Source organism: Phyllobates terribilis, unplaced genomic scaffold (assembly GCF_046119375.1).
Source record: "Phyllobates terribilis strain yellow unplaced genomic scaffold, ASM4611937v1 Scaffold_4__5_contigs__length_816908805, whole genome shotgun sequence".
NCBI classification, from domain to species: Eukaryota; Metazoa; Chordata; class Amphibia; order Anura; family Dendrobatidae; genus Phyllobates; species Phyllobates terribilis.
Genome location: NW_027362764.1, coordinates 691,175,245 through 691,199,724, shown reverse-complemented (window position 1 = coordinate 691,199,724; position 24,480 = coordinate 691,175,245). Strand labels below are relative to the sequence as shown.

At 54.3% G+C, this 24,480-nt stretch overlaps 12 non-coding genes and 2 pseudogenes across 12 annotated transcripts in view; all 14 read right to left on the bottom strand.

Annotated features, from left to right (window-relative positions):
• LOC141266713 (5S ribosomal RNA) overlaps positions 1–74 on the bottom strand; it is a 119-nt gene extending 45 nt beyond the window's left edge. The window contains exon 1 of the ribosomal RNA XR_012320740.1: positions 1–74. This exon is cut by the window's left edge and continues 45 nt beyond it. This is a non-coding gene — a ribosomal RNA (5S ribosomal RNA).
• Positions 75–1,789: 1,715 nt separating this feature from the next.
• LOC141268709 (5S ribosomal RNA) lies at positions 1,790–1,908 on the bottom strand. Its single transcript, XR_012321434.1, has one exon. It is a non-coding gene; the product is annotated as a 5S ribosomal RNA (ribosomal RNA).
• A 1,697-nt stretch (positions 1,909–3,605) lies between these two features.
• LOC141267100 (5S ribosomal RNA) lies at positions 3,606–3,724 on the bottom strand. The gene has a single exon (XR_012321115.1). It is a non-coding gene; the product is annotated as a 5S ribosomal RNA (ribosomal RNA).
• Positions 3,725–5,430: 1,706 nt separating this feature from the next.
• On the bottom strand, positions 5,431–5,549 carry LOC141266498 (5S ribosomal RNA). The gene has a single exon (XR_012320534.1). It is a non-coding gene; the product is annotated as a 5S ribosomal RNA (ribosomal RNA).
• Positions 5,550–7,246: 1,697 nt separating this feature from the next.
• Positions 7,247–7,365, bottom strand: LOC141266396 (5S ribosomal RNA). Its single transcript, XR_012320434.1, has one exon. It is a non-coding gene; the product is annotated as a 5S ribosomal RNA (ribosomal RNA).
• Positions 7,366–9,071: 1,706 nt separating this feature from the next.
• Positions 9,072–9,190, bottom strand: LOC141269009 (5S ribosomal RNA). Its single transcript, XR_012321464.1, has one exon. It is a non-coding gene; the product is annotated as a 5S ribosomal RNA (ribosomal RNA).
• Positions 9,191–10,895: 1,705 nt separating this feature from the next.
• On the bottom strand, positions 10,896–11,014 carry LOC141267924 (5S ribosomal RNA). Its single transcript, XR_012321354.1, has one exon. It is a non-coding gene; the product is annotated as a 5S ribosomal RNA (ribosomal RNA).
• Positions 11,015–12,722: 1,708 nt separating this feature from the next.
• On the bottom strand, positions 12,723–12,841 carry LOC141266680 (5S ribosomal RNA). Its single transcript, XR_012320709.1, has one exon. It is a non-coding gene; the product is annotated as a 5S ribosomal RNA (ribosomal RNA).
• A 1,706-nt stretch (positions 12,842–14,547) lies between these two features.
• Positions 14,548–14,656, bottom strand: LOC141268795 (5S ribosomal RNA; annotated as a pseudogene).
• A 1,707-nt stretch (positions 14,657–16,363) lies between these two features.
• LOC141267296 (5S ribosomal RNA) lies at positions 16,364–16,482 on the bottom strand (annotated as a pseudogene).
• A 1,706-nt stretch (positions 16,483–18,188) lies between these two features.
• LOC141266775 (5S ribosomal RNA) lies at positions 18,189–18,307 on the bottom strand. The gene has a single exon (XR_012320800.1). It is a non-coding gene; the product is annotated as a 5S ribosomal RNA (ribosomal RNA).
• Positions 18,308–20,013: 1,706 nt separating this feature from the next.
• On the bottom strand, positions 20,014–20,132 carry LOC141266928 (5S ribosomal RNA). Its single transcript, XR_012320947.1, has one exon. It is a non-coding gene; the product is annotated as a 5S ribosomal RNA (ribosomal RNA).
• Positions 20,133–21,838: 1,706 nt separating this feature from the next.
• LOC141266811 (5S ribosomal RNA) lies at positions 21,839–21,957 on the bottom strand. Its single transcript, XR_012320834.1, has one exon. It is a non-coding gene; the product is annotated as a 5S ribosomal RNA (ribosomal RNA).
• Positions 21,958–23,663: 1,706 nt separating this feature from the next.
• On the bottom strand, positions 23,664–23,782 carry LOC141266539 (5S ribosomal RNA). Its single transcript, XR_012320573.1, has one exon. It is a non-coding gene; the product is annotated as a 5S ribosomal RNA (ribosomal RNA).
• Between the last annotated feature and the right edge of the window lie 698 nt (positions 23,783–24,480).

The following is a 24,480-nucleotide window of genomic DNA, read 5'->3' as shown; positions in this document are numbered from 1 at the left end:
TAACCAGGCCTGACCCTGCTTAGCTTCCAAGATCAGACGAGATCAGGTGTGTTCAGGGTGGTGTGGCCGTATGCAGAGACAGGCCTCTCACTTGCTGCTTTTCCACTTTGACGTCCGGTTGCCGGCTGCCCTTTCCAGTGCTTAGTAAGACAAGGTGCTTTTGTGCTTTCCTTTCTCTTCACTTTTTTGCTGGCTCCTTAAAAAGGTCTTGTAGACAGAACGCCCCGCTCAGAGCCGCTGAGCTCACTGATCGGCTGCCGCGCTGTCCACGGAACGTCAGCGTCGCGGCCAATGCCACAGGCCGGGAGCAGCGGCGAGACTCACCGGTAGACCTGGGTAGGGTGAGTAGAGCGCGGTTAGTTGCTTTCTAATAGCCTGCAGCCGGGGATTAACTTTTAATGAAAGGGAGCAACCCTTTTGACTGTCTGCAGCGTGCCGTACCTAGGAAGCGCACACTCACACACAGCGAGTATGCACAAGTTGCTCGCACGAGACCACATTCCCTATTTGCACCTTCAGCTTTTCCGCCACCATGCGTCAGACTCTCCTGCCTGTCTTATTATTATTTCAAGGCCTTAGCAGGAACCACCCCCTCAATTCCCTCCCGCTCCTTCCTAGCACTGAGGTTAGCTCCTGGGCAGCTGTCTGATTGGGTTAGTTACACAAGCTTCTTTGAAGAAGAAGACGTTACTTCTGCTGGCCCTCGTTAGGCGGTCGCCCTCTAAAACCATCCCCTGGGCAGCTGCTGAAAGCCTGGCCCCTTCACAGCTCGAGATGCTTTTAACGCCATCATTTGCATACGGCCGGCTGCGGGGTCAATAAGCACTCCTAGCCGTGGCAAGGAGCTCGGTGTGAGGCCTGGTAGAGGCGGCGGGGTTGCGTCCTTATCTTAGAGGTCTTGGGGGGCTTGGGAGGCTTGGGAGGCTTGGGACTTCCAGCCTCTACTTTACGTAAGGTCGGTGTCCAGCAAGGCGCCACTCAATGCTAGCCGAGCTGGGCAAGATGGCAAAACGTCATCAAAATTGTCTACAATACCTGGTGTTCTCAGGAGGTGTCCCAACCAAGTATTTCCGAACCCATCTCTGCTTTGCTTCCGAGATCGGACGTATCCAAGGTGGTATGGCCAGTAGACGCTGCTTGGCCCATCGCCCGGCCAGCCTTCCTCAGGCTCGCGTGGGGACGAGAACTCTGGCCGTTCTGGGGCGGTCTCCGAAGGACCGATGCATAGTCTGTGCCGTCCGTATAGGTGTTGTTTGTTGAGCAATGAAACACCTGCCGCATCAGATGTGTTTAAAAATGGCTCGGCGCAGGGTCTCCTGCAGGCTAAACCGTTCATCGCGGGGATGTGACAGAAAGAGCAAGCTGGACCCGCAACTTGGGGTGGAGCGAAACGCCCAGGAGTGAATGAAGGAAGAGGGTGAGATAATTGCGAGTGAATTTGAGCTGCTCTTCGGGGGGGTCGTGTGGCCTGCAAAGGTGTTTTGCTTGGGTTGTGCTGTAATCTGGCCTCCAGGTTACCGGTGGTTGCCTCCAGGTCAGCGGTGGTTGCCTCCAGTCATGCGGGAGTCGCTGGTCCTGGTGAAAAGAAGCCTAGTATTAAAAGTAAATAAGCAACAATGCTGGAGGCCCACGGTGATGAGAAGGATGCTGGTATTTTGCAAGGATTAAATAGCGCAAGAGAGAAAGCAAATGAAAAGAAGAAAGGAGCATGTGTGCGCTTGTTAAAAAAGGAATGGAAAAAAGGCATAGAGGAGACTGACCCCTGCTGGTGGAAGTAAGAAAAAGCAAAAGCCTACAGCACCTGGTATTCCCAGGCGGTCTCCCATCCAAGTACTAACCAGGCCCAACCCTGCTTAGCTTCCAAGATCAGACGAGATCGGGCGTGTTCAGAGTGGTGTGGCCGTAGGCAGAGACAGACCTCTCACTTGCTGCTTTTCCACTTTGACGTCCGGTTGCCGGCTGCCCTTTCCAGTGCTTCGTCAGATAAGGTGCTTTTGTGCTTTCCTTTCTTTTCACTTTTTTGCTGGCTCCTTAAAAAGGTCTTGTAGACAGAACGCCCCGCTCAGAGCCGCTGAGCTCACTGATCGGCTGCCGCGCTGTCGACGGAGCGTCAGCGTCGCGGCCAATGCCACAGGCCGGGAGCAGCGGCGAGACTCACCGGTAGACCTGGGTAGGGTGAGTAGAGCGCGGTTAGTTGCTTTCTAATAGCCTGCAGCCGGGGATTAACTTTTAATGAAAGGGAGCAACCCTTTTGACTGTCTGCAGCGCGCCGTACCTTGGAAGCGCACATTCACACACAGCGAGCATGCACAAGTTGCTCGCACGAGACCACATTCCCTATTTGCACCTGCAGCTTTTCCGCCACCATGCGTCAGACTCTCCTGCCTGTCTTATTATTATTTCAGGGCCTTAGCAGGAACCACCCCCTCAATTCCCTCCCGCTCCTTCCTAGCACTGAGGTTAGCTCCTGGGCAGCTATCTGATTGGGTTAGTTACACAAGCTTCTTTGAAGAAGAAGACGTTACTTCTGCTGGCCCTCGTTAGGCGGTCGCCCTCTAAAACCATCCCCTGGGCAGCTGCTGAAAGCCTGGCCCCTTCACAGCGCGAGATGCTTTTAAAGCCATCATTTGCATACGGCCGGCTGCGGGGTCAATAAGCACTCCTAGCCGTGGCAAGGAGCTCGGTGTGAGGCCTGGTAGAGGCGGCAGGGTTGCGTCCTTATCTTAGAGGTCTTGGGGGGCTTGGGACTTCCAGCCTCTACTTTACGTAAGGTCGGTGTCCAGCAAGGCGCCACTCAATGCTAGCCGAGCTGGGCAAGATGGCAAAATGTCATCAAAATTGTCTACAATACCTGGTGTTCTCAGAAGGTGTCCCAACCAAGTATTTTCGAACCCATCTCTGCTTTGCTTCCGAGATCGGACGTATCCAAGGTGGTATGGCCAGTAGACGCTGCTTGGCCCATCGCCCGTCCAGCCTTCCTCAGGCTCGCGTGGGGACGAGAACTCTGGCCGTTCTGGGGCGGTCTCCGAAGGACCAATGCATAGGCTGTGCCGTCCCTATAGGTGTTGTTTGTTGAGCAATGAAACACCTGCCGCATCAGATGTGTTTAAAAATGGCTCGGCGCAGGGTCTCCTGCAGGCTAAACTGTTCATCGCGGGGATGTGACAGAAAGAGCGAGCTGGACCCACAACTTGGGGTGGAGCGAAACGCCCAGGAGTGAATGAAGGAAGAGGGTGAGATGGTTGCGAGTGAATTTGAGCTGCTCTTCGGGGGGGTCGTGTGGCCTGCAAAGGTGTTTTGCTTGGGTTGTGCTGTAAACTGGCCTCCAGGTTACCGGTGGTTGCCTCCAGGTCAGCGGTGGTTGCCTCCAGTCATGCGGGAGTCGCTGGTCCTGGTGAAAAGAAGCCTAGTATTAAAAGTAAATAAGCAACAATGCTGGAGGCCCACGGTGATGAGAAGGATGCTGGTATTTTGCAAGGATTAAATAGCGCAAGAGAGAAAGCAAATGAAAAGAAGAAAGGAGCATGTGTGCGCTTGTGAAAAAAGGAATGGAAAAAAGGCATAAAGGAGACTGACCCCTGCTGGTGGAAGTAAGAAAAAGCAAAAGCCTACAGCACCTGGTATTCCCAGGCGGTCTCCCATCCAAGTACTAACCAGGCCTGACCCTGCTTAGCTTCCAAGATCAGAAGAGATCAGGTGTGTTCAGTGTGGTGTGGCCATAGGCAGAGACAGGCCTCTCACTTGCAGCTTTTCCACTTTGACATCCGGTTGCCGGCTGCCCTTTCCAGTGCTTAGTAAGATAAGGTGCTTTTGTGCTTTCCTTTCTCTTCACTTTTTTGCTGGCTCCTTAAAAAGGTCTTGTAGACAGAACGCCCCGCTCAGAGCCGCTGAGCTCACTGATCGGCTGCCGCGCTGTCGACGGAACGTCAGCGTCGCAGCCAATGCCACAGGCCGGGAGCAGCGGCGAGACTCACCGGTAGACCTGGGTAGGGTGAGTAGAGCGCGGTTAGTTGCTTTCTAATAGCCTGCAGCCGGGGATTAACTTTTAATGAAAGGGAGCAACCATTTTGACTGTCTGCAGCGCGCCGTACCTAGGAAGCGCACACTCACACACAGCGAGCATGCACAAGTTGCTCGCACGAGACCACATTCCCTATTTGCACCTGCAGCTTTTCCGCCACCATGCGTCAGACTCTCCTGCCTGTCTTATTATTATTTCAGGGCCTTAGCAGGAACCACCCCCTCAATTCCCTCCCGCTCCTTCCTAGCACTGAGGTTAGCTCCTGGGCAGCTGTCTGATTGGGTTAGTTACACAAGCTTCTTTGAAGAAGAAGACGTTACTTCTGCTGGCCCTCGTTAGGCGGTCGCCCTCTAAAACCATCCCCTGGGCAGCTGCTGAAAGCCTGGCCCCTTCACAGCGCGAGATGCTTTTAACGCCATCATTTGCATACGGCCGGCTGCGGGGTCAATAAGCACTCCTAGCCGTGGCAAGGAGCTCGGTGTGAGGCCTGGTAGAGGCGGCGGGGTTGCGTCCTTATCTTAGAGGTCTTGGGGGGCTTGGGATGCTTGGGACTTCCAGCCTCTACTTTACGTAAGGTCGGTGTCCAGCAAGGCGCCACTCAATGCTAGCCGAGCTGGGCAAGATGGCAAAACGTCATCAAAATTGTCTACAATACCTGGTGTTCTCAGGAGGTGTCCCAACCAAGTATTTCCGAACCCATCTCTGCTTTGCTTCCGAGATCGGACGTATCCAAGGTGGTATGGCCAGTAGACGCTGCTTGGCCCATCGCCCGGCCAGCCTTCCTCAGGCTCGCGTGGGGACGAGAACTCTGGCCGTTCTGGAGCGGTCTCCGAAGGACCGATGCATAGGCTGTGCCGTCCCTATAGGTGTTATTTGTTGAGCAATGAAACACCTGCCGCATCAGATGTGTTTAAAAATGGCTCGGCGCAGGGTCTCCTGCAGGCTAAACCGTTCATCGCGGGGATGTGACAGAAAGAGCAAGCTGGACCCGCAACTTGGGGTGGAGCGAAACGCCCAGGAGTGAATGAAGGAAGAGGGTGAGATGGTTGCGAGTGAATTTGAGCTGCTCTTCGGGGGGGTCGTGTGGCCTGCAAAGGTGTTTTGCTTGGGTTGTGCTGTAAACTGGCCTCCAGGTTACCGGTGGTTGCCTCCAGGTCAGCGGTGGTTGCCTCCAGTCATGCGGGAGTCGCTGGTCCTGGTGAAAAGAAGCCTAGTATTAAAAGTAAATAAGCAACAATGCTGGAGGCCCACGGTGATGAGAAGGATGCTGGTATTTTGCAAGGATTAAATAGCGCAAGAGAGAAAGCAAATGAAAAGAAGAAAGGAGCATGTGTGCGCTTGTGAAAAAAGGAATGGAAAAAAGGCATAGAGGAGAGTGACCCCTGCTGGTGGAAGTAAGAAAAGGCAAAAGCCTACAGCACCTGGTATTCCCAGGCGGTCTCCCATCCAAGCACTAACCAGGCCCAACCCTGCTTAGCTTCCAAGATCAGACGAGATCGGGCATGTTCAGGGTGGTGTGGCCGTAGACAGAGACAGGCCTCTCACTTGCTGCTTTTCCACTTTGACGTCCGGTTGCCGGCTGCCCTTTCCAGTGCTTCGTAAGATAAGGTGCTTTTGTGCTTTCCTTTCTTTTCACTTTTTTGCTGGCTCCTTAAAAAGGTCTTGTAGACAGAACGCCCCGCTCAGAGCCGCTGAGCTCACTGATCGGCTGCCGCGCTGTCGACGGAGCGTCAGCGTCGCGGCCAATGCCACAGGCCGGGAGCAGCGGCGAGACTCACCGGTAGACCTGGGTAGGGTGAGTAGAGCGCGGTTAGTTGCTTTCTAATAGCCTGCAGCCGGGGATTAACTTTTAATGAAAGGGAGCAACCCTTTTGACTGTCTGCAGCGCGCCGTACCTTGGAAGCGCACATTCACACACAGCGAGCATGCACAAGTTGCTCGCACGAGACCACATTCCCTATTTGCACCTGCAGCTTTTCCGCCACCATGCGTCAGACTCTCCTGCCTGTCTTATTATTATTTCAGGGCCTTAGCAGGAACCACCCCCTCAATTCCCTCCCGCTCCTTCCTAGCACTGAGGTTAGCTCCTGGGCAGCTATCTGATTGGGTTAGTTACACAAGCTTCTTTGAAGAAGAAGACGTTACTTCTGCTGGCCCTCGTTAGGCGGTCGCCCTCTAAAACCATCCCCTGGGCAGCTGCTGAAAGCCTGGCCCCTTCACAGCGCGAGATGCTTTTAAAGCCATCATTTGCATACGGCCGGCTGCGGGGTCAATAAGCACTCCTAGCCGTGGCAAGGAGCTCGGTGTGAGGCCTGGTAGAGGCGGCAGGGTTGCGTCCTTATCTTAGAGGTCTTGGGGGGCTTGGGACTTCCAGCCTCTACTTTACGTAAGGTCGGTGTCCAGCAAGGCGCCACTCAATGCTAGCCGAGCTGGGCAAGATGGCAAAATGTCATCAAAATTGTCTACAATACCTGGTGTTCTCAGAAGGTGTCCCAACCAAGTATTTTCGAACCCATCTCTGCTTTGCTTCCGAGATCGGACGTATCCAAGGTGGTATGGCCAGTAGACGCTGCTTGGCCCATCGCCCGTCCAGCCTTCCTCAGGCTCGCGTGGGGACGAGAACTCTGGCCGTTCTGGGGCGGTCTCCGAAGGACCAATGCATAGGCTGTGCCGTCCCTATAGGTGTTGTTTGTTGAGCAATGAAACACCTGCCGCATCAGATGTGTTTAAAAATGGCTCGGCGCAGGGTCTCCTGCAGGCTAAACTGTTCATCGCGGGGATGTGACAGAAAGAGCGAGCTGGACCCACAACTTGGGGTGGAGCGAAACGCCCAGGAGTGAATGAAGGAAGAGGGTGAGATGGTTGCGAGTGAATTTGAGCTGCTCTTCGGGGGGGTCGTGTGGCCTGCAAAGGTGTTTTGCTTGGGTTGTGCTGTAAACTGGCCTCCAGGTTACCGGTGGTTGCCTCCAGGTCAGCGGTGGTTGCCTCCAGTCATGCGGGAGTCGCTGGTCCTGGTGAAAAGAAGCCTAGTATTAAAAGTAAATAAGCAACAATGCTGGAGGCCCACGGTGATGAGAAGGATGCTGGTATTTTGCAAGGATTAAATAGCGCAAGAGAGAAAGCAAATGAAAAGAAGAAAGGAGCATGTGTGCGCTTGTGAAAAAAGGAATGGAAAAAAGGCATAGAGGAGAGTGACCCCTGCTGGTGGAAGTAAGAAAAGGCAAAAGCCTACAGCACCTGGTATTCCCAGGCGGTCTCCCATCCAAGCACTAACCAGGCCCAACCCTGCTTAGCTTCCAAGATCTGACGAGATCGGGCGTGTTCAGGGTGGTGTGGCCGTAGTCAGAGACAGGCCTCTCACTTGCTGCTTTTCCACTTTGACGTCCGGTTGCCGGCTGCCCTTTCCAGTGCTTAGTAAGACAAGGTGCTTTTGTGCTTTCCTTTCTCTTCACTTTTTTGCTGGCTCCTTAAAAAGGTCTTGTAGACAGAACGCCCCGCTCAGAGCCGCTGAGCTCACTGATCGGCTGCCGCGCTGTCGACGGAACGTCAGCGTCGCGGCCAATGCCACAGGCCGGGAGCAGCGGCGAGACTCACCGGTAGACCTGGGTAGGGTGAGTAGAGCACGGTTAGTTGCTTTCTAATAGCCTGCAGCCGGGGATTAACTTTTAATGAAAGGGAGCAACCCTTTTGACTGTCTGCAGCGTGCCGTACCTAGGAAGCGCACACTCACACACAGCGAGCATGCACAAGTTGCTCGCACGAGACCACATTCCCTATTTGCACCTGCAGCTTTTCCGCCACCATGCGTCAGACTCTCCTGCCTGTCTTATTATTATTTCAGGGCCTTAGCAGGAACCACCCCCTCAATTCCCTCCCGCTCCTTCCTAGCACTGAGGTTAGCTCCTGGGCAGCTGTCTGATTGGGTTAGTTACACAAGCTTCTTTGAAGAAGAAGACGTTACTTCTGCTGGCCCTCGTTAGGCGGTCGCCCTCTAAAACCATCCCCTGGGCAGCTGCTGAAAGCCTGGCCCCTTCACAGCTCGAGATGCTTTTAACGCCATCATTTGCATACGGCCGGCTGCGGGGTCAATAAGCACTCCTAGCCGTGGCAAGGAGCTCGGTGTGAGGCCTGGTAGAGGCGGCGGGGTTGCGTCCTTATCTTAGAGGTCTTTGGGGGCTTGGGAGGCTTGGGACTTCCAGCCTCTACTTTACGTAAGGTCGGTGTCCAGCAAGGCGCCACTCAATGCTAGCCGAGCTGGGCAAGATGGCAAAACGTCATCAAAATTGTCTACAATACCTGGTGTTCTCAGGAGGTGTCCCAACCAAGTATTTCCGAACCCATCTCTGCTTTGCTTCCGAGATCGGACGTATCCAAGGTGGTATGGCCAGTAGACGCTGCTTGGCCCATCGCCCGGCCAGCCTTCCTCAGGCTCGCGTGGGGACGAGAACTCTGGCCGTTCTGGGGCGGTCTCCGAAGGACCGATGCATAGGCTGTGCCGTCCCTATAGGTGTTGTTTGTTGAGCAATGAAACACCTGCCGCATCAGATGTGTTTAAAAATGGCTCGGCGCAGGGTCTCCTGCAGGCTAAACCGTTCATCGCGGGGATGTGACAAAAAGAGCAAGCTGGACCCGCAACTTGGGGTGGAGCGAAACGCCCAGGAGTGAATGAAGGAAGAGGGTGAGATGGTTGCGAGTGAATTTGAGCTGCTCTTCGGTGGGGTCGTGTGGCCTGCAAAGGTGTTTTGCTTGGGTTGTGCTGTAAACTGGCCTCCAGGTTACCGGTGGTTGCCTCCAGGTCAGCGGTGGTTGCCTCCAGTCATGCGGGAGTCGCTGGTCCTGGTGAAAAGAAGCCTAGTATTAAAAGTAAATAAGCAACAATGCTGGAGGCCCACGGTGATGAGAAGGATGCTGGTATTTTGCAAGGATTAAATAGCGCAAGAGAGAAAGCAAATGAAAAGAAGAAAGGAGCATGTGTGCGCTTGTGAAAAAAGGAATGGAAAAAAGGCATAGAGGAGACTGACCCCTGCTGGTGGAAGTAAGAAAAAGCAAAAGCCTACAGCACCTGGTATTCCCAGGCGGTCTCCCATCCAAGTACTAACCAGGCCCAACCCTGCTTAGCTTCCAAGATCAGACGAGATCGGGCGTGTTCAGAGCGGTGTGGCCGTAGGCAGAGACAGGCCTCTCACTTGCTGCTTTTCCACTTTGACGTCCGGTTGCCGGCTGCCCTTTCCAGTGCTTCGTAAGACAAGGTGCTTTTGTGCTTTCCTTTCTCTTCACTTTTTTGCTGGCTCCTTAAAAAGGTCTTGTAGACAGAACGCCCCGCTCAGAGCCGCTGAGCTCACTGATCGGCTGCCGCGCTGTCGACGGAGCGTCAGCGTCGCGGCCAATGCCACAGGCCGGGAGCAGCGGCGAGACTCACCGGTAGACCTGGGTAGGGTGAGTAGAGCGCGGTTAGTTGCTTTCTAATAGCCTGCAGCCGGGGATTAACTTTTAATGAAAGGGAGCAACCCTTTTGACTGTCTGCAGCGCGCCGTACCTTGGAAGCGCACACTCACACACAGCGAGCATGCACAAGTTGCTCGCACGAGACCACATTCCCTATTTGCACCTGCAGCTTTTCCGCCACCATGCGTCAGACTCTCCTGCCTGTCTTATTATTATTTCAGGGCCTTAGCAGGAACCACCCCCTCAATTCCCTCCCGCTCCTTCCTAGCACTGAGGTTAGCTCCTGGGCAGCTATCTGATTGGGTTAGTTACACAAGCTTCTTTGAAGAAGAAGACGTTACTTCTGCTGGCCCTCGTTAGGCGGTCGCCCTCTAAAACCATCCCCTGGGCAGCTGCTGAAAGCCTGGCCCCTTCACAGCGCGAGATGCTTTTAAAGCCATCATTTGCATACGGCCGGCTGCGGGGTCAATAAGCACTCCTAGCCGTGGCAAGGAGCTCGGTGTGAGGCCTGGTAGAGGCGGCGGGGTTGCGTCCTTATCTTAGAGGTCTTGGGGGGTTTGGGAGGCTTGGGACTTCCAGCCTCTTCTTTACGTAAGGTCGGTGTCCAGCAAGGCGCCACTCCATGCTAGCCGAGCTGGGCAAGATGGCAAAACGTCATCAAAATTGTCTACAATACCTGGTGTTCTCAGGAGGTGTCCCAACCAAGTATTTCCAAACCCATCTCTGCTTTGCTTCCGAGATCGGACGTATCCAAGGTGGTATGGCCAGTAGACGCTGCTTGGCCCATCGCCCGGCCAGCCTTCCTCAGGCTCGCGTAGGTACGAGAACTCTGGCCGTTCTGGGGCGGTCTCCGAAGGACCGATGCATAGACTGTGCCGTCCCTATAGGTGTTGTTTGTTGAGCAATGAAACACCTGCCGCATCAGATGTGTTTAAAAATGGCTCGGCGCAGGGTCTCCTGCAGGCTAAACCGTTCATCGCGGGGATGTGACAGAAAGAGCAAGCTGGACCCGCAACTTGGGGTGGAGCGAAACGCCCAGGAGTGAATGAAGGAAGAGGGTGAGATGGTTGCGAGTGAATTTGAGCTGCTCTTCGGGGGGGTCGTGTGGCCTGCAAAGGTGTTTTGCTTGGGTTGTGCTGTAAACTGGCCTCCAGGTTACCGGTGGTTGCCTCCAGGTCAGCGGTGGTTGCCTCCAGTCATGCGGGAGTGCTGGTCCTGGTGAAAAGAAGCCTAGTATTAAAAGTAAATAAGCAACAATGCTGGAGGCCCACGGTGATGAGAAGGATGCTGGTATTTTGCAAGGATTAAATAGCGCAAGAGAGAAAGCAAATGAAAAGAAGAAAGGAGCATGTGTGCGCTTGTGAAAAAAGGAATGGAAAAAAGGCATAGAGGAGAGTGACCACTGCTGGTGGAAGTAAGAAAAAGCAAAAGCCTACAGCACCTGGTATTCCCAGGCGGTCTCCCATCCAAGTACTAACCAGGCCCAACCCTGCTTAGCTTCCAAGATCAGACGAGATCAGGTGTGTTCAGGGTGGTGTGGCCGTAGGCAGAGACAGGCCTCTCACTTGCTGCTTTTCTACGTTGACGTCTGGTTGCCGGCTGCCCTTTCCAGTGCTTAGTAAGACAAGGTGGTTTTGTGCTTTCCTTTCTCTTCACTTTTTTGCTGGCTCCTTAAAAAGGTCTTGTAGACAGAACGCCCCGCTCAGAGCCGCTGAGCTCACTGATCGGCTGCCGCTCTGTCGACGGAACGTCAGCGTCGCGGCCAATGCCACAGGCCGGGAGCAGCGGCGAGACTCACCGGTAGACCTGGGTAGGGTGAGTAGAGCTCGGTTATTTGCTTTCTAATAGCCTGCAGCCGGGGATTAACTTTTAATGAAAGGGAGCAACCCTTTTGACTGTCTGCAGCGCGCCGTACCTAGGAAGCGCACACTCACACACAGCGAGCATGCACAAGTTGCTCGCACGAGACCACATTCCCTATTTGCACCTGCAGCTTTTCCGCCACCATGCGTCAGACTCTCCTGCCTGTCTTATTATTATTTCAGGGCCTTAGCAGGAACCACCCCCTCAATTCCCTCCCGCTCCTTCCTAGCACTGAGCTTAGCTCCTGGGCAGCTGTCTGATTGGGTTAGTTACACAAGCTTCTTTGAAGAAGAAGACGTTACTTCTGCTGGCCCTCGTTAGGCGGTCGCCCTCTAAAACCATCCCCTGGGCAGCTGCTGAAAGCCTGGCCCCTTCACAGCGCGAGATGCTTTTAACGCCATCATTTGCATACGGCCGGCTGCGGGGTCAATAAGCACTCCTAGCCGTGGCAAGGAGCTCGGTGTGAGGCCTGGTAGAGGCGGCGGGGTTGCGTCCTTATCTTAGAGGTCTTGGGGTGTTTGGGAGGCTTGGGACTTCCAGCCTCTTCTTTACGTAAGGTCGGTGTCCAGCAAGGCGCCACTCCATGCTAGCCGAGCTGGGCAAGATGGCAAAACGTCATCAAAATTGTCTACAATACCTGGTGTTCTCAGGAGGTGTCCCAACCAAGTATTTCCAAACCCATCTCTGCTTTGCTTCCGAGATCAGACGTATCCAAGGTGGTATGGCCAGTAGACGCTGCTTGGCCCATCGCCCGGCCAGCCTTCCTCAGGCTCGCGTAGGTACGAGAACTCTGGCCGTTCTGGGGCGGTCTCCGAAGGACCGATGCATAGGCTGTGCCGTCCCTATAGGTGTTGTTTGTTGAGCAATGAAACACCTGCCGCATCAGATGTGTTTAAAAATGGCTCGGCGCAGGGTCTCCTGCAGGCTAAACCGTTCATCGCGGGGATGTGACAGAAAGAGCAAGCTGGACCCGCAACTTGGGGTGGAGCGAAACGCCCAGGAGTGAATGAAGGAAGAGGGTGAGATGGTTGCGAGTGAATTTGAGCTGCTCTTCGGGGGGGGGTCGTGTGGCCTGCAAAGGTGTTTTGCTTGGGTTGTGCTGTAAACTGGCCTCCAGGTTACCAGTGGTTGCCTCCAGGTCAGCGGTGGTTGCCTCCAGTCATGTGGGAGTCGCTGGTCCTGGTGAAAAGAAGCCTAGTATTAAAAGTAAATAAGCAACAATGCTGGAGGTCCACGGTGATGAGAAGGATGCTGGTATTTTGCAAGGATTAAATAGCGCAAGAGAGAAAGCAAATGAAAAGAAGAAAGGAGCATGTGTGCGCTTGTGAAAAAAGGAATGGAAAAAAGGCATAGAGGAGAGTGACCCCTGCTGGTGGAAGTAAGAAAAAGCAAAAGCCTACAGCACCTTGTATTCCCAGGCGGTCTCCCATCCAAGTACTAACCAGGCCCGACCCTGCTTAGCTTCCAAGATCAGACGAGATCAGGCGTGTTCAGGGTGGTGTGGCTGTAGGCAGAGACAGGCCTCTCACTTGCTGCTTTTCTACTTTGATGTCCGGTTGCCGGCTGCCCTTTCCAGTGCTTAGTAAGATAAGGTGCTTTTGTGCTTTCCTTTCTCTTCACTTTTTTGCTGGCTCCTTAAAAAGGTCTTGTAGACAGAACGCCCCGCTCAGAGCCGCTGAGCTCACTGATCGGCTGCCGCTCTGTCGACGGAACGTCAGCGTCGCGGCCAATGCCACAGGCCGGGAGCAGCGGCGAGACTCACCGGTAGACCTGGGTAGGGTGAGTAGAGCTCGGTTAGTTGCTTTCTAATAGCCTGCAGCCGGGGATTAACTTTTAATGAAAGGGAGCAACCCTTTTGACTGTCTGCAGCGCGCCGTACCTAGGAAGCGCACACTCACACACAGCGAGCATGCACAAGTTGCTCGCACGAGACCACATTCCCTATTTGCACCTGCAGCTTTTCCGCCACCATGCGTCAGACTCTCCTGCCTGTCTTATTATTATTTCAGGGCCTTAGCAGGAACCACCCCCTCAATTCCCTCCCGCTCCTTCCTAGCACTGAGGTTAGCTCCTGGGCAGCTGTCTGATTGGGTTAGTTACACAAGCTTCTTTGAAGAAGAAGACGTTACTTCTGCTGGCCCTCGTTAGGCGGTCGCCCTCTAAAACCATCCCCTGGGCAGCTGCTGAAAGCCTGGCCCCTTCACAGCGCGAGATGCTTTTAACGCCATCATTTGCATACGGCCGGCTGCGGGGTCAATAAGCACTCCTAGCCGTGGCAAGGAGCTCGGTGTGAGGCCTGGTAGAGGCGGCGGGGTTGCGTCCTTATCTTAGAGGTCTTGGGGGGCTTGGGAGGCTTGGGACTTCCAGCCTCTACTTTACGTAAGGTCGGTGTCCAGCAAGGCGCCACTCAATGCTAGCCGAGCTGGGCAAGATGGCAAAACGTCATCAAAATTGTCTACAATACCTGGTGTTCTCAGGAGGTGTCCCAACCAAGTATTTCCGAACCCATCTCTGCTTTGCTTCCGAGATCAGACGTATCCAAGGTGGTATGGCCAGTAGACGCTGCTTGGCCCATCGCCCGGCCAGCCTTCCTCAGGCTCGCGTGGGGACGAGAACTCTGGCCGTTCTGGGGCGGTCTCCGAAGGACCGATGCATAGGCTGTGCCGTCCCTATAGGTGTTGTTTGTTGAGCAATGAAACACCTGCCGCATCAGATGTGTTTAAAAATGGCTCGGCGCAGGGTCTCCTGCAGGCTAAACCGTTCATCGCGGGGATGTGACAGAAAGAGCAAGCTGGACCCGCAACTTGGGGTGGAGTGAAACGCCCAGGAGTGAATGAAGGAAGAGGGTGAGATGGTTGCGAGTGAATTTGAGCTGCTCTTCGGGGGGGTCGTGTGGCCTGCAAAGGTGTTTTGCTTGGGTTGTGCTGTAAACTGGCCTCCAGGTTACCAGTGGTTGCCTCCAGGTCAGCGGTGGTTGCCTCCAGTCATGCGGGAGTCGCTGGTCCTGGTGAAAAGAAGCCTAGTATTAAAAGTAAATAAGCAACAATGCTGGAGGCCCACGGTGATGAGAAGGATGCTGGTATTTTGCAAGGATTAAATAGCGCAAGAGAGAAAGCAAATGAAAAGAAGAAAGGAGCATGTGTGCGCTTGTGAAAAAAGGAATGGAAAAAAGGCATAGAGGAGAGTGACCCCTGCTGGTGGAAGTAAGAAAAAGCAAAAGCCTACAGCACCTGGTATTCCCAGGCGGTCTCCCATCCAAGTACTAACCAGGCCTGACCCTGCTTAGCTTCCGAGATCAGACGTGTTCAGGGTGGTGTGGCCGTAGGCAGAGACAGGCCTCTCACTTGCTGCTTTTCTACTTTGACGTCCGGTTGCCGGCTGCCCTTTCCAGCGCTTAGTAAGACAAGGTGCTTTTGTGCTTTCCTTTCTCTTCACTTTTTTGCTGGCTCCTTAAAAAGGTCTTGTAGACAGAACGCCCCGCTCAGAGCCGCTGAGCTCACTGATCGGCTGCCGCGCTGTCGACGGAACGTCAGCATCGCGGCCAATGCCGCAGGCCGGGAGCAGCGGCGAGACTCACCGGTAGACCTGGGTAGGGTGAGTAGAGCGCGGTTAGTTGCTTTCTAATAGCCTGCAGCCGGGGATTAACTTTTAATGAAAGGGAGCAACCCTTTTGACCGTCTGCAGCGCGCCGTACCTAGGAAGCGCACACTCACACACAGCGAGCATGCACAAGTTGCTCGCACGAGACCACATTCCCTATTTGCACCTGCAGCTTTTCCGCCACCATGCGTCAGACTCTCCTGCCTGTCTTATTATTATTTCAGGGCCTTAGCAGGAACCACCCCCTCAATTCCCTCCCGCTCCTTCCTAGCACTGAGCTTAGCTCCTGGGCAGCTGTCTGATTGGGTTAGTTACACAAGCTTCTTTGAAGAAGAAGACGTTACTTCTGCTGGCCCTCGTTAGGCGGTCGCCCTCTAAAACCATCCCCTGGGCAGCTGCTGAAAGCCTGGCCCCTTCACAGCGCGAGATGCTTTTAACACCATCATTTGCATACGACCGGCTGCGGGGTCAATAAGCACTCCTAGCCGTGGCAAGGAGCTCGGTGTGAGGCCTGGTAGAGGCGGCGGGGTTGCGTCCTTATCTTAGAGGTCTTGGGGGGCTTGGGAGGCTTGGGACTTCCAGCCTCTACTTTACGTAAGGTCGGTGTCCAGCAAGGCGCCACTCCATGCTAGCCGAGCTGGGCAAGATGGCAAAACGTCATCAAAATTGTCTACAATACCTGGTGTTCTCAGGAGGTGTCCCAACCAAGTATTTCCGAACCCATCTCTGCTTTGCTTCCGAGATCAGACGTATCCAAGGTGGTATGGCCAGTAGACGCTGCTTGGCCCATCGCCCGGCCAGCCTTCCTCAGGCTCGCGTGGGGATGAGAACTCTGGCCGTTCTGGGGCGGTCTCCGAAGGACCGATGCATAGGCTGTGCCGTCCCTATAGGTGTTGTTTGTTGAGCAATGAAACACCTGCCGCATCAGATGTGTTTAAAAATGGCTCGGCGCAGGGTCTCCTGCAGGCTAAACCGTTCATCGCGGGGATGTGACAGAAAGAGCAAGCTGGACCCGCAACTTGGGGTGGAGCGAAACGCCCAGGAGTGAATGAAGGAAGAGGGTGAGATGGTTGCGAGTGAATTTGAGCTCCTCTTCGGGGGGGGTCGTGTGGCCTGCAAAGGTGTTTTGCTTGAGTTGTGCTGTAAACTGGCCTCCAGGTTACCAGTGGTTGCCTCCAGGTCAGCGGTGGTTGCCTCCAGTCATGCGGGAGTCGCTGGTCCTGGTGAAAAGAAGCCTAGTATTAAAAGTAAATAAGCAACAATGCTGGAGGTCCATGGTGATGAGAAGGATGCTGGTATTTTGCAAGGATTAAATAGCGCAATAGAGAAAGCAAATGAAAAGAAGAAAGGAGCATGTGTGCGCTTGTGAAAAAAGGAATGGAAAAAAGGCATAGAGGAGAGTGACCCCTGCTGGTGGAAGTAAGAAAAAGCAAAAGCCTACAGCACCTGGTATTCCCAGGCGCTCTCCCATCCAAGCACTAACCAGGCCCAACCCTACTTAGCTTCCAAGATCAGACGAGATCGGGCGTGTTCAGGGTGGTGTGGCCGTAGACAGAGACAGGCCTCTCACTTGCTGCTTTTCCACTTTGACGTCCGGTTGCCGGCTGCCCTTTCCAGTGCTTAGTAAGACAAGGTGCTTTTGTGCTTTCCTTTCTCTTCACTTTTTTGCTGGCTCCTTAAAAAGGTCTTGTAGACAGAACGCCCCGCTCAGAGCCGCTGAGCTCACTGATCGGCTGCCGCGCTGTCGACGGAACGTCAGCGTCGCGGCCAATGCCACAGGCCGGGAGCAGCGGCGAGACTCACCGGTAGACCTGGGTAGGGTGAGTAGAGCGCGGTTAGTTGCTTTCTAATAGCCTGCAGCCGGGGATTAACTTTTAATGAAAGGGAGCAACCCTTTTGACTGTCTGCAGCGTGCCGTATCTAGGAAGCGCACACTCACACACAGCGAGCATGCACAAGTTGCTCGCACGAGACCACATTCCCTATTTGCACCTGCAGCTTTTCCGCCACCATGCGTCAGACTCTCCTGCCTGTCTTATTATTATTTCAGGGCCTTAGCAGGAACCACCCCCTCAATTCCCTCCCGCTCCTTCCTAGCACTGAGGTTAGCTCCTGGGCAGCTGTCTGATTGGGTTAGTTACACAAGCTTCTTTGAAGAAGAAGACGTTACTTCTGCTGGCCCTCGTTAGGCGGTCGCCCTCTAAAACCATCCCCTGGGCAGCTGCTGAAAGCCTGGCCCCTTCACAGTTCGAGATGCTTTTAACGCCATCATTTGCATACGGCCGGCTGCGGGGTCAATAAGCACTCCTAGCCGTGGCAAGGAGCTCGGTGTGAGGCTTGGTAGAGGCGGCGGGGTTGCGTCCTTATCTTAGAGGTCTTGGGGGGCTTGGGAGGCTTGGGACTTCCAGCCTCTACTTTACGTAAGGTCGGTGTCCAGCAAGGCGCCACTCAATGCTAGCCGAGCTGGGCAAGATGGCAAAACGTCATCAAAATTGTCTACAATACCTGGTGTTCTCAGGAGGTGTCCCAACCAAGTATTTCCGAACCCATCTCTGCTTTGCTTCCGAGATCGGATGTATCCAAGGTGGTATGGCCAGTAGACGCTGCTTGGCCCATCGCCCGGCCAGCCTTCCTCAGGCTCGCGTGGGGACGAGAACTCTGGCCGTTCTGGGGCGGTCTCCGAAGGACCGATGCATAGGCTGTGCCGTCCCTATAGGTGTTGTTTGTTGAGCAATGAAACACCTGCCGCATCAGATGTGTTTAAAAATGGCTCGGCGCAGGGTCTCCTGCAGGCTAAACCGTTCATCGCGGGGATGTGACAGAAAGAGCAAGCTGGACCCGCAACTTGGGGTGGAGCGAAACGCCCAGGAGTGAATGAAGGAAGAGGGTGAGATGATTGCGAGTGAATTTGAGCTGCTCTTCGGGGGGGTCGTGTGGCCTGCAAAGGTGTTTTGCTTGGGTTGTGCTGTAAACTGGCCTCCAGGTTACCGGTGGTTGCCTCCAGGTCAGCGGTGGTTGCCTCCAGTCATGCGGGAGTCGCTGGTCCTGGTGAAAAGAAGCCTAGTATTAAAAGTAAATAAGCAACAATGCTGGAGGCCCACGGTGATGAGAAGGATGCTGGTATTTTGCAAGGATTAAATAGCGCAAGAGAGAAAGCAAATGAAAAGAAGAAAGGAGCATGTGTGCGCTTGTGAAAAAAGGAATGGAAAAAAGGCATAGAGGAGACTGACCCCTGCTGGTGGAAGTAAGAAAAAGCAAAAGCCTACAGCACCTGGTATTCCCAGGCAGCCTCCCATCCAAGTACTAACCAGGCCCAACCCTGCTTAGCTTCCAAGATCAGACAAGATCAGGTGTGTTCAGGGTGGTGTGGCCGTAGGCAGAGACAGGCCTCTCACTTGCTGCTTTTCCACTTTGACGTCCGGTTGCCGGCTGCCCTTTCCAGTGCTTAGTAAGACAAGGTGCTTTTGTGCTTTCCTTTCTCTTCACTTTTTTGCTGGCTCCTTTAAAAGGTCTTGTAGACAGAACGCCACGCTCAGAGCCGCTGAGCTCACTGATCGGCTTCCGCGCTGTCGACGGAACGTCAGCGTCGCGGCCAATGCCACAGGCCGGGAGCAGCGGCGAGACTCACCGGTAGACCTGGGTAGGGTGAGTAGAGCGCGGTTAGTTGCTTTCTAATAGCCTGCAGCCGGGGATTAACTTTTAATGAAAGGGAGCAACCCTTTTGACTGTCTGCAGCGCGCCGTACCTAGGAAGCGCACACTCACACACAGCGAGCATGCACAAGTTGCTCGCACGAGACCACATTCCCTATTTGCACCTGCAGCTTTTCCGCCACCATGCGTCAGACTCTCCTGCCTGTCTTATTATTATTTCAGGGCCTTAGCAGGAACCACCCCCTCAATTCCCTCCCGCTCCTTCCTAGCACTGAGGTTAGCTCCTGGGCAGCTGTCTGATTGGGTTAGTTACACAAGATTCTTTGAAGAAGAAGACGTTACTTCTGCTGGCCCTCGTTAGGCGGTCGCCCTCTAAAACCATCCCCTGGGCAGCTGCTGAAAGCCTGGCCCCTTCACAGCGCGAGATGCTTTTAACGCCATCATTTGCATACGGCCGGCTGCGGGGTCAATAAGCACTCCTAGCCGTGGCAAGGAGCTCGGTGTGAGGCCTGGTAGAGGCGGCGGGGTTGCGTCCTTATCTTAGAGGTCTTGGGGGGCTTGGGATGCTTGGGACTTCCAGCCTCTACTTTACGTAAGGTCGGTGTCCAGCAAGGCGCCACTCAATGCTAGCCGAGCTGGGCAAGATGGCAAAACGTCATCAAAATTGTCTACAATACCTGGTGTTCTCAGGAGGTGTCCCAACCAAGTATTTCCGAACCCATCTCTGCTTTGCTTCCGAGATCGGACGTATCCAAGGTGGTATGGCCAGTAGACGCTGCTTGGCCCATCGCCCGGCCAGCCTTCCTCAGGCTCGCGTGGGGACGAGAACTCTGGCCGTTCTGGGGCGGTCTCCGAAGGACCGATGCATAGGCTGTGCCGTCCCTATAGGTGTTGTTTGTTGAGCAATGAAACACCTGCCGCATCAGATGTGTTTAAAAATGGCTCGGCGCAGGGTCTCCTGCAGGCTAAACCGTTCATCGCGGGGATGTGACAGAAAGAGCAAGCTGGACCCGCAACTTGGGGTGGAGCGAAACGCCCAGGAGTGAATGAAGGAAGAGGGTGAGATGGTTGCGAGTGAATTTGAGCTGCTCTTCGGGGGGGTCGTGTGGCCTGCAAAGGTGTTTTGCTTGGGTTGTGCTGTAAACTGGCCTCCAGGTTACCGGTGGTTGCCTCCAGGTCAGCGGTGGTTGCCTCCAGTCATGCGGGAGTCGCTGGTCCTGGTGAAAAGAAGCCTAGTATTAAAAGTAAATAAGCAACAATGCTGGAGGCCCACGGTGATGAGAAGGATGCTGGTATTTTGCAAGGATTAAATAGCGCAAGAGAGAAAGCAAATGAAAAGAAGAAAGGAGCATGTGTGCGCTTGTGAAAAAAGGAATGGAAAAAAGGCATAGAGGAGAGTGACCCCTGCTGGTGGAAGTAAGAAAAAGCAAAAGCCTACAGCACCTGGTATTCCCAGGCGCTCTCCCATCCAAGCACTAACCAGGCCCAACCCTGCTTAGCTTCCAAGATCAGACGAGATCGGGCGTGTTCAGGGTGGTGTGGCCGTAGACAGAGACAGGCCTCTCACTTGCTGCTTTTCCACTTTGACGTCCGGTTGCCGGCTGCCCTTTCCAGTGCTTAGTAAGACAAGGTGCTTTTGTGCTTTCCTTTCTCTTCACTTTTTTGCTGGCTCCTTAAAAAGGTCTTGTAGACAGAACGCCCCGCTCAGAGCCGCTGAGCTCACTGATCGGCTGCCGCGCTGTCGACGGAACGTCAGCGTCGCGGCCAATGCCACAGGCCGGGAGCAGCGGCGAGACTCACCGGTAGACCTGGGTAGGGTGAGTAGAGCGCGGTTAGTTGCTTTCTAATAGCCTGCAGCCGGGGATTAACTTTTAATGAAAGGGAGCAACCCTTTTGACTGTCTGCAGCGTGCCGTATCTAGGAAGCGCACACTCACACACAGCGAGCATGCACAAGTTGCTCGCACGAGACCACATTCCCTATTTGCACCTGCAGCTTTTCCGCCACCATGCGTCAGACTCTCCTGCCTGTCTTATTATTATTTCAGGGCCTTAGCAGGAACCACCCCCTCAATTCCCTCCCGCTCCTTCCTAGCACTGAGGTTAGCTCCTGGGCAGCTGTCTGATTGGGTTAGTTACACAAGCTTCTTTGAAGAAGAAGACGTTACTTCTGCTGGCCCTCGTTAGGCGGTCGCCCTCTAAAACCATCCCCTGGGCAGCTGCTGAAAGCCTGGCCCCTTCACAGTTCGAGATGCTTTTAACGCCATCATTTGCATACGGCCGGCTGCGGGGTCAATAAGCACTCCTAGCCGTGGCAAGGAGCTCGGTGTGAGGCTTGGTAGAGGCGGCGGGGTTGCGTCCTTATCTTAGAGGTCTTGGGGGGCTTGGGAGGCTTGGGACTTCCAGCCTCTACTTTACGTAAGGTCGGTGTCCAGCAAGGCGCCACTCAATGCTAGCCGAGCTGGGCAAGATGGCAAAACGTCATCAAAATTGTCTACAATACCTGGTGTTCTCAGGAGGTGTCCCAACCAAGTATTTCCGAACCCATCTCTGCTTTGCTTCCGAGATCGGATGTATCCAAGGTGGTATGGCCAGTAGACGCTGCTTGGCCCATCGCCCGGCCAGCCTTCCTCAGGCTCGCGTGGGGACGAGAACTCTGGCCGTTCTGGGGCGGTCTCCGAAGGACCGATGCATAGGCTGTGCCGTCCCTATAGGTGTTGTTTGTTGAGCAATGAAACACCTGCCGCATCAGATGTGTTTAAAAATGGCTCGGCGCAGGGTCTCCTGCAGGCTAAACCGTTCATCGCGGGGATGTGACAGAAAGAGCAAGCTGGACCCGCAACTTGGGGTGGAGCGAAACGCCCAGGAGTGAATGAAGGAAGAGGGTGAGATGATTGCGAGTGAATTTGAGCTGCTCTTCGGGGGGGTCGTGTGGCCTGCAAAGGTGTTTTGCTTGGGTTGTGCTGTAAACTGGCCTCCAGGTTACCGGTGGTTGCCTCCAGGTCAGCGGTGGTTGCCTCCAGTCATGCGGGAGTCGCTGGTCCTGGTGAAAAGAAGCCTAGTATTAAAAGTAAATAAGCAACAATGCTGGAGGCCCACGGTGATGAGAAGGATGCTGGTATTTTGCAAGGATTAAATAGCGCAAGAGAGAAAGCAAATGAAAAGAAGAAAGGAGCATGTGTGCGCTTGTGAAAAAAGGAATGGAAAAAAGGCATAGAGGAGACTGACCCCTGCTGGTGGAAGTAAGAAAAAGCAAAAGCCTACAGCACCTGGTATTCCCAGGCAGCCTCCCATCCAAGTACTAACCAGGCCCAACCCTGCTTAGCTTCCAAGATCAGACAAGATCAGGTGTGTTCAGGGTGGTGTGGCTGTAGGCAGAGACAGGCCTCTCACTTGCTGCTTTTCCACTTTGACGTCCGGTTGCCGGCTGCCCTTTCCAGTGCTTAGTAAGACAAGGTGCTTTTGTGCTTTCCTTTCTCTTCACTTTTTTGCTGGCTCCTTTAAAAGGTCTTGTAGACAGAACGCCACGCTCAGAGCCGCTGAGCTCACTGATCGGCTTCCGCGCTGTCGACGGAACGTCAGCGTCGCGGCCAATGCCACAGGCCGGGAGCAGCGGCGAGACTCACCGGTAGACCTGGGTAGGGTGAGTAGAGCGCGGTTAGTTGCTTTCTAATAGCCTGCAGCCGGGGATTAACTTTTAATGAAAGGGAGCAACCCTTTTGACTGTCTGCAGCGCGCCGTACCTAGGAAGCGCACACTCACACACAGCGAGCATGCACAAGTTGCTCGCACGAGACCACATTCCCTATTTGCACCTGCAGCTTTTCCGCCACCATGCGTCAGACTCTCCTGCCTGTCTTATTATTATTTCAGGGCCTTAGCAGGAACCACCCCCTCAATTCCCTCCCGCTCCTTCCTAGCACTGAGGTTAGCTCCTGGGCAGCTGTCTGATTGGGTTAGTTACACAAGATTCTTTGAAGAAGAAGACGTTACTTCTGCTGGCCCTCGTTAGGCGGTCGCCCTCTAAAACCATCCCCTGGGCAGCTGCTGAAAGCCTGGCCCCTTCACAGCGCGAGATGCTTTTAACGCCATCATTTGCATACGGCCGGCTGCGGGGTCAATAAGCACTCCTAGCCGTGGCAAGGAGCTCGGTGTGAGGCCTGGTAGAGGCGGCGGGGTTGCGTCCTTATCTTAGAGGTCTTGGGGGGCTTGGGATGCTTGGGACTTCCAGCCTCTACTTTACGTAAGGTCGGTGTCCAGCAAGGCGCCACTCAATGCTAGCCGAGCTGGGCAAGATGGCAAAACGTCATCAAAATTGTCTACAATACCTGGTGTTCTCAGGAGGTGTCCCAACCAAGTATTTCCGAACCCATCTCTGCTTTGCTTCCGAGATCGGACGTATCCAAGGTGGTATGGCCAGTAGACGCTGCTTGGCCCATCGCCCGGCCAGCCTTCCTCAGGCTCGCGTGGGGACGAGAACTCTGGCCGTTCTGGGGCGGTCTCCGAAGGACCGATGCATAGGCTGTGCCGTCCCTATAGGTGTTGTTTGTTGAGCAATGAAACACCTGCCGCATCAGATGTGTTTAAAAATGGCTCGGCGCAGGGTCTCCTGCAGGCTAAACCGTTCATCGCGGGGATGTGACAGAAAGAGCAAGCTGGACCCGCAACTTGGGGTGGAGCGAAACGCCCAGGAGTGAATGAAGGAAGAGGGTGAGATGGTTGCGAGTGAATTTGAGCTGCTCTTCGGGGGGGTCGTGTGGCCTGCAAAGGTGTTTTGCTTGGGTTGTGCTGTAAACTGGCCTCCAGGTTACCGGTGGTTGCCTCCAGGTCAGCGGTGGTTGCCTCCAGTCATGCGGGAGTCGCTGGTCCTGGTGAAAAGAAGCCTAGTATTAAAAGTAAATAAGCAACAATGCTGGAGGCCCACGGTGATGAGAAGGATGCTGGTATTTTGCAAGGATTAAATAGCGCAAGAGAGAAAGCAAATGAAAAGAAGAAAGGAGCATGTGTGCGCTTGTGAAAAAAGGAATGGAAAAAAGGCATAGAGGAGAGTGACCCCTGCTGGTGGAAGTAAGAAAAGGCAAAAGCCTACAGCACCTGGTATTCCCAGGCGGTCTCCCATCCAAGTACTAACCAGGCCCGACCCTGCTTAGCTTCCGAGATCAGACGAGATCGGGCGTGTTCAGGGTGGTGTGGCCGTAGGCAGAGACAGGCCTCTCACTTGCTGCTTTTCCACTTTGACGTCCGGTTGCCGGCTGCCCTTTCCAGTGCTTAGTAAGACAAGGTGCTTTTGTGCTTTCTTTTCTCTTCACTTTTTTGCTGGCTCCTTAAAAAGGTCTTGTAGACAGAACGCCCCGCTCAGAGCCGCTGAGCTCACTGATCGGCTGCCACGCTGTCGACGGAACGTCAGCGTCGCGGCCAATGCCACAGGCCGGGAGCAGCGGCGAGACTCACCGGTAGACCTGGGTAGGGTGAGTAGAGCGCGGTTAGTTGCTTTCTAATAGCCTGCAGCCGGGGATTAACTTTTAATGAAAGGGAGCAACCCTTTTGACTGTCTGCAGCGTGCCGTATCTAGGAAGCGCACACTCACACACAGCGAGCATGCACAAGTTGCTCGCACGAGACCACATTCCCTATTTGCACCTGCAGCTTTTCCGCCACCATGCGTCAGACTCTCCTGCCTGTCTTATTATTATTTCAGGGCCTTAGCAGGAACCACCCCCTCAATTCCCTCCAGCTCCTTCCTAGCACTGAGCTTAGCTCCTGGGCAGCTGTCTGATTGGGTTAGTTACACAAGCTTCTTTGAAGAAGAAGACGTTACTTCTGCTGGCCCTCGTTAGGCGGTCGCCCTCTAAAACCATCCCCTGGGCAGCTGCTGAAAGCCTGGCCCCTTCACAGCGCG